The sequence below is a fragment of the Phalaenopsis equestris genome, unplaced genomic scaffold (genome assembly GCF_001263595.1).
Source record: "Phalaenopsis equestris unplaced genomic scaffold, ASM126359v1 Scaffold000703, whole genome shotgun sequence".
NCBI classification, from domain to species: Eukaryota; Viridiplantae; Streptophyta; class Magnoliopsida; order Asparagales; family Orchidaceae; genus Phalaenopsis; species Phalaenopsis equestris.
Window position 1 is genome coordinate 288,947 of NW_018165143.1, and position 6,908 is coordinate 295,854.

The following is a 6,908-nucleotide window of genomic DNA, read 5'->3' on the forward strand; positions in this document are numbered from 1 at the left end:
ATTAATTCAAATTTCTGGCTCTGATCGAGATTGGAGTGAAATAAAGGTGACACAAGTTCGGCGTGAAATTGGATTACTATTTTGAATTTAACGAATTTAACTCGAAGATCATTAATGGCTCAAAAATTAATTCAAGTTTCTGGCTCTGATCGAGATTGGAGTGAAATAAAGGAGCAGACCTAATTTTGAATTTTTTTTATCGAGCCCATTTTGAGCTTATGCCTACTCTGCTCAAAGTAGGTTTGTTAACAGCTAGCTGTAAGCTTTTAAATAGATGACCATAAATGTGGGAAGATACGTGACCCACCATTTATATTGGTCAACGTGAACTTAGAGCACCGGCAATAATTGAAATTTAAAATTTATTAACTATTTTTATGGAATACAAAATTATTGATGCGGCTGAGACAATTACTAGAATACTTAAATAGTCCCATAAGTTTTGGATTGCTTCATTTTAATGGATTCTTTTTTTAATATATAATAAAAGATAGAAGGTTACTACGTGCATGCATGCTAAATTGCTAATTATGTTTTGGATTTATAATTAGCAGTACGGGGTCCGTAAGTTTGTGTCCGTTTCATTTTAACTTCAGCATTTCTTGCTAAAGAAACAATTGAACGTTCCCCGCAAATCATAGCCTCATCTTTTTGCTTACAAATGTGTTAGTTATATAATTAAATGATATAAATAACCAATTTTCTCTATTTCATTTCAATTTATAAGAGTTGCTGCGGTAGAATAATATATAAACCTTTTAGTAGTGTATGAAGATCTAATACACGCATAGTTAAGAAAAATTGATAAACAAGATGACATGAGTTCTTACATGGAAAGCTTGAAGGAGCAAAAATCACCAGTTTGACCCAGTTGAAATGGTTCCACTATATTGATGCATGGTACAAAAAATTATCAGCTCTTTAATAGTCAGAAGCCATATTACATGAGCAGGATGTGACTTTTCGCTAGAGAAGTGGTTGAAAATACTGATGAAGTGGTGGTAATGTGAAGAAAGGCCTACGGTAGAGATCAAGTGCAAGCAAGTTCGATGTCAACATTAGTAATAACGGTGACGGTTGGGCATCACAGCTTTGGTGATGACGATGGTGGTAGTCTGGCAGAGATGACAGTAGTCCGGTGGAGGCTGCGGTGGTCAGACATCAATACTAGTGGAGGATGCATAATGTAGGTCTGGCGGCGACAGTCAGACTGTGATGGTCGGTGGTGGTGACGGTGGTCCGATGGTGGTGGAGGCTAGACGACGATGGACAGGCAACAATGCTTCTAAACTGGCAACAACTTGAAGGTGATGGTCGGGCAATAGTGGTATGGCGACGACAGCGGTCAAATAGTGGTGACCGAGCAATAGTGAAGGTAGTGATGGCGATCAGACGGGTGACAGTCAAATGATAGTGGTCTGGTGGCGATGATGGTGGTTTTATGGTAACAGTGGCCACACGCGATAGTTCACGCAGTGGCGACATAATGACGGTGTTGGTTGGGTAGCGATGGTCCTCCGATAATTGTGGTGAGACGTCTGTGGCAGGGCATCCATGTGAAGCGATGGTGGTGGTGGACAGGTGGTGGCGACGGTGGTTTGATGATGGTGGTGGTAAGGTAGTGGTACTCAAGCAATAATTGTCCAACAGTGACAGTAGCTCAACAACTGTAACCGTGCAATAATGGTTTGATTGCGACAACGACTTAATCGCAGTTGTCGGGTAATTGCGTCGATGGTCATTTAATGGTGGGGACTGGTCAATGACAGTCAATGGTAATGGAGATCTTGCACCCTCAAGTGGAGGAGCTTCAATTTTTTCTTCCAAATCTTGGTCTCAAATCCTCTTTCATGAAGAAGATGACGGTATATTTCTAGATTTTGTGAGTGATATCCTCTGAAAATATTGTATGAATCTAGACCACTCCATTGGACGACTTAGAGCGATCCGTTTGATCAAATGGTACTCTAAGAGCATCTGATTGATATAATGATATCAAAATTGAGTGATCTAAAGCTGGTTGCATTTGGCCTGATGAGACTCTAGATTTAACAATAAGCTTGTCAGATTTAAATCCATTTGAATATTCAATTGCTCATCCAAAGCCTCTAATCGCACTTAAACGAGTTGATCTAGGCTTGATTGGACTTATATCAAACCAACTTTGACTTCATTGAACTCGCTTTATCGAGATGGTAAGTTTGAGTATAAGCTTGCTAGATTTGGGGCTTTGATGATCATAAATTCATATTCGGTATTGTTTCTTATTCAAACTGCTTCGAGATTCATTCACAATTAAAATAATTTTTTAGAACATATTAGTATGAAATGTGAAAATGTATGCTCTTTTTAGCCTATTATAGAAACCCTCATGTTAATTTGATTATTGCCTTCCTTTATTCATTTAAGAGGTTTTTTTTTTCTTAAAGTGACGACAACATTTTTACATCTCACTTGGCTTATGAATTTAACTTATGCTTACATATAATAATCATAGTCTCTTAAATCATTTTAAATCCTAACATGATCATAGAATAATTTACAGTTATGTTTACATAATCAATGGTTGATCCAATTTGCTTACATGACTCAATTATCTCACAATATTTGAGAACATCATACATACCTCTAAGTGATGCTTATCGTCATAAGCTAATTTTTAGTCAATCTAACCATTGTGTAGTATGCTCAAAGCTTAGTTAATCCAAATATTTCATGTGCCTATCATGCCAACCTCACAATAGTTTGTGATATATGAAAGCTAACCCTATCTAATTTAGTGCTCACTAGCAGATGCAGTACCTACCTTAACCCAATGTAATTGCTTCATTATAGTGTCATGCCACACTAATGTCCACACTGGTCTCATTAACCCCGTTGTCTTGTTGACCCTGTCAATAAGTTAAGCTTGTCGTTGAAGAGAAAAAAACAGGATATGAAAATTCAACAGTGATATTCCTGATAGCATTAAAAATCTCTCACTTCTAAGAATTTGCTCTTGGACTCTCCCTTATATCTATTTTGTTGTTAGGTTTTTCTTTTATGGATATGACTTCATTTATGATACTTTGCATTGTTTTCCCGCTTCTTGTTCTTTTGGCCTCATTTAAGGAAGTAAATTCACATTTGAGTAAGGATATGGAACTTTGGTCCCATAACGCTCCATATTTGCTTCAAAAGCTGAATTGCTCCAACCCCACCTATATATACCACTCTCACATAATTTTCCCCTATTTTCTGGACTAGTGAGAGTTGTCTTTTTACAAACACATGACCTTTACTGGGGTCATTTGCATACGGATATCATTTCAATGAGTTGAATCAGAGAATTATGGAGGTTAAACCAAAGATCTTTGGATTTTTGATGAAATTTCAAATTCCTTTTGAGTGCTTTGGATATTTTCTAAAAGCTGTGATGATATCTACACCACTAGCAAAGGGCTCAATAGTTTAACTAATAGCAATGAAGTCTTCTTATCTCTTTGAACATGTACAACATTTTGGAGCTCTTTGTATTCCACTCCTTTTGGATGATATGACCCCCCTAATGTTGTTGCATTTGGTTGACTTTCCTCATAACTCCTGCTAGTTGAAGGCACGTGATATCACCTTTTGATCACCCTATCTTCCCGGATGAAGGCATACATTTGATAAGTTATATTTTGTGAGCTATTTTTTTCTTTTTGTTTTAACTTCTTTTTTGTCTTTGCTCGTTGTTGTTTTATAATTTTTTGGCTTTATGATGTTGTTTCATGTCTTCTTCATGATTTTATATTACGTACGGACACCAGACATAAATTTGTGTCCTGTGTCCAATCAGAATCGTTCAAAAAATTTGAGTGTGTCCCGCCCTAAAAATTAAAAAAAAAACAAAAAAAGTATATTACAACAGTCCTGATTGGACACCAGAAGTAAATTTGCTTCAAGTGTACATACACAATAAAAACTCCTTCACCATTACAACTCATTTCTTTTGTAACCTCTTTATATTAATAAAAGCTTGGTGCGACCCTCTTTATTATGTATAAACAAAAGAACATCTTTATATTCTCCTGCCTTTCCCCAAGTTCTAGATGTTTAGAAGCCCCTAATAAACAAAATAAAAATTCATGGAGCAAATTTGTACGAAATCCAACAAAATCTTCATATTATAATGTGCCTTATTCAATAGAGAATATAGGCATAACCGGCAAATTGATATAACTTGCAAGGCCAGCATCCATGTCCAATATATTGAATTTATGGTGTACGACTGTAGATATCAAATTAAGAATAAGACAGCACATAGAAACAGAATTCGAATATTATTTAAAAAATAGAACACAAATTTAGATTATATATATTTAATTTAATGTTAAAAAAGTTATAAATTAATTATATAAACTCAATAAAAATAAAAGAAATTCATTTGCAAAAAGAATTTATTTAATTTTTCATTGAAGTTAATAAACATATAAATTTAATTGAAAAAAAATAATTCATGGCAACATGTTAAAGATTACTTGCTCGACGTTCAAGAAAATGTTGGTTTAGTAAGAAAAAAAAGAATAAATGTTTTAAAAAAAATCATAGAAAATGAAATGGACATGAAAAATGATAGCATTGCGGGGTAGCAATAAATTTTTAAAGTAATACATTTTAAAATAAAAAGAAACATTTTACTTTATTTATATTATATATGTAATATAAATTTAAAGTTTAAAATATTCAAAATATGTTAGTCAAGTGTGTTTATTGGGGTTTTTATTATTTTCTGAGTTTCATCCTACATGAAGAAATTCGACATCAAATGTCATGTTGGTGAGATTCTCTAAAATCCCTAGTGTTTTCTTCTTAGCCAACCCTAGGAGTAGTTTTTACTATGTGTGGTGGGTTATGGTCGCCCACACGGGGCGGGTTTGACCGAGCACTCGATATCGTCCGATGCAATCAATTGTTCGTTGGCCGATGTTGCAATTGGTTGAACGACACTGGTTGGTCCGACAGTACGCCTTTTGATTGGCCAATTTTGTGGTGTCGTCGTGGATTTGGTCCCCCACACTAAGAAAGTTGGCCGACTGACATAATTTGACACTGCCATATACCTATTGATTGGTTGTTTATTTCCTAGAGAAAGCCCTAGGTTAAGGCGTACATGTGTTGTCAAATCCTTTGCGAGGCCGAGTGATTCACGTTGCAAAACTGGACCAAAATCCTAAGCAGATCGGAATCTCAATTTCCCCTTGCTCTGGCATTTCCAACCCTCCTAGGAGGGGTTGGGATATTTGGATTTTATGAAGTAAGAAAAATTTTACAACAAACTTACTTTGTAAAATCATGAGAAGTTGTGAAATGAGAAAAGCTTTGTAACTAGTCAATTCCACAACAATGAAGAGTGTTTCTTTTTCGGAAATCCATATGCTAAGCTCCACACATGTCTTGTCAAAGCAGGAAGTGGCTATGACGCTTATCCATGTGCTAAACCCTACGTACCCAAGCGAGGACGTTAACACGACTATGGCTTGCTATCGATCGTGATTACTTGCATTAAGTTGGGTTTGTATTACATTCAGCACTTTGCAGGTTGCATCATACTTTGTTCAGATTGGATGACACTGTTTGGTCGACCGATCACTTTGGTCCGACTGGTCATCCCGGCTCGGCCCACCGATCGCTTGTCCCACCAGCCACCCCAGCCCGATCGAATGTTTGCTCCGGCATGGTCAACTGGTCGCTCTGACCTGGTCAATCAATCTCTTTGAATTGATGGGTTGCCCAAGCTTTGTCGATCGACCGCTCAATCCTAATTTATTGATCACTTTGGTCTGATCGGTCGCCCTTGTTCAGTCGAACAATCACTTGATTTGTATTTCTTGCACACTTATCCCTTACGTTCAACCGACTGCCCCGACCCGATAGACTGATCATTTTGTCTGATTAACCTCTCTGATCCGGTCGACCGATCACTTTGATCTGATTGGTCTCCCTGGCCAGATCGACCGATCACTTTGGTCTGACCGACACAACACCCTTTGACACACTCATTCAATTGGGTCGTTGCCTCCACGACTTGCCACTTTTTAACTTCACTGTCTCCACAACAAAAATATCCTTTAGATCATTGTCTCCACGACACGCCTACCCTTTCGGGTCACTGCCTCCACGACACACCTATTTTCATAGGCCACTGCCTCCACGACACGCCCACCCTTTCGGGTTAATGCCTCCACAACACAACCTTCCATGTTACATGTCTATACTTCCTACGGCCTTGCTCTGGAGTGTCGCAGGAACTCGTTCGGGTCACTGCATCCACGACAAACACATTCTTTTGATCGCTGCCTCTACGACACACCCACCTTTTTGGCCAAGACACGCCCACTTTTCGGGCCGCTGCCTCCACGGCATGCCAACCCATTTGGGTCACCTCTTCCACGACACACCTATCTTTGGGAACATTGCCTCAACAAAACACCCACCTTTCGGGTCACTACCTTTACGACTTACATATTCTTTCGTTCTGCTGCATTCACAACACACCCACTCTTTCGTTTAAAGCCCTCCACGAAGCACCCATTCTTTCATAATACATAAAAATTGTGTGTTGCACATGTAAATTTCCCAAAATAATTAAGTAATACTAATATTTTCAAGAGTGTGGTATCCAGGACGAATTTATCGTTGGAAAAAGTCATCCAATTGAATGTAGAAGTCTGAACACGCTTATATGTTTCTTTCGTTGAAATAAATTCTATGGTTTGAATTAACTTAAAAATAAAAGAAATTCTAATCTTAATTATTTACACATTCCTCAATATATCCATTGAATCAAATTTAATTTACTGACTATAAAATTTAGCCCTAGTGATGGGAGATGAGTAAGTCTTGAATCTATATATATATATATATATATAAGGAGAAGAACTTGA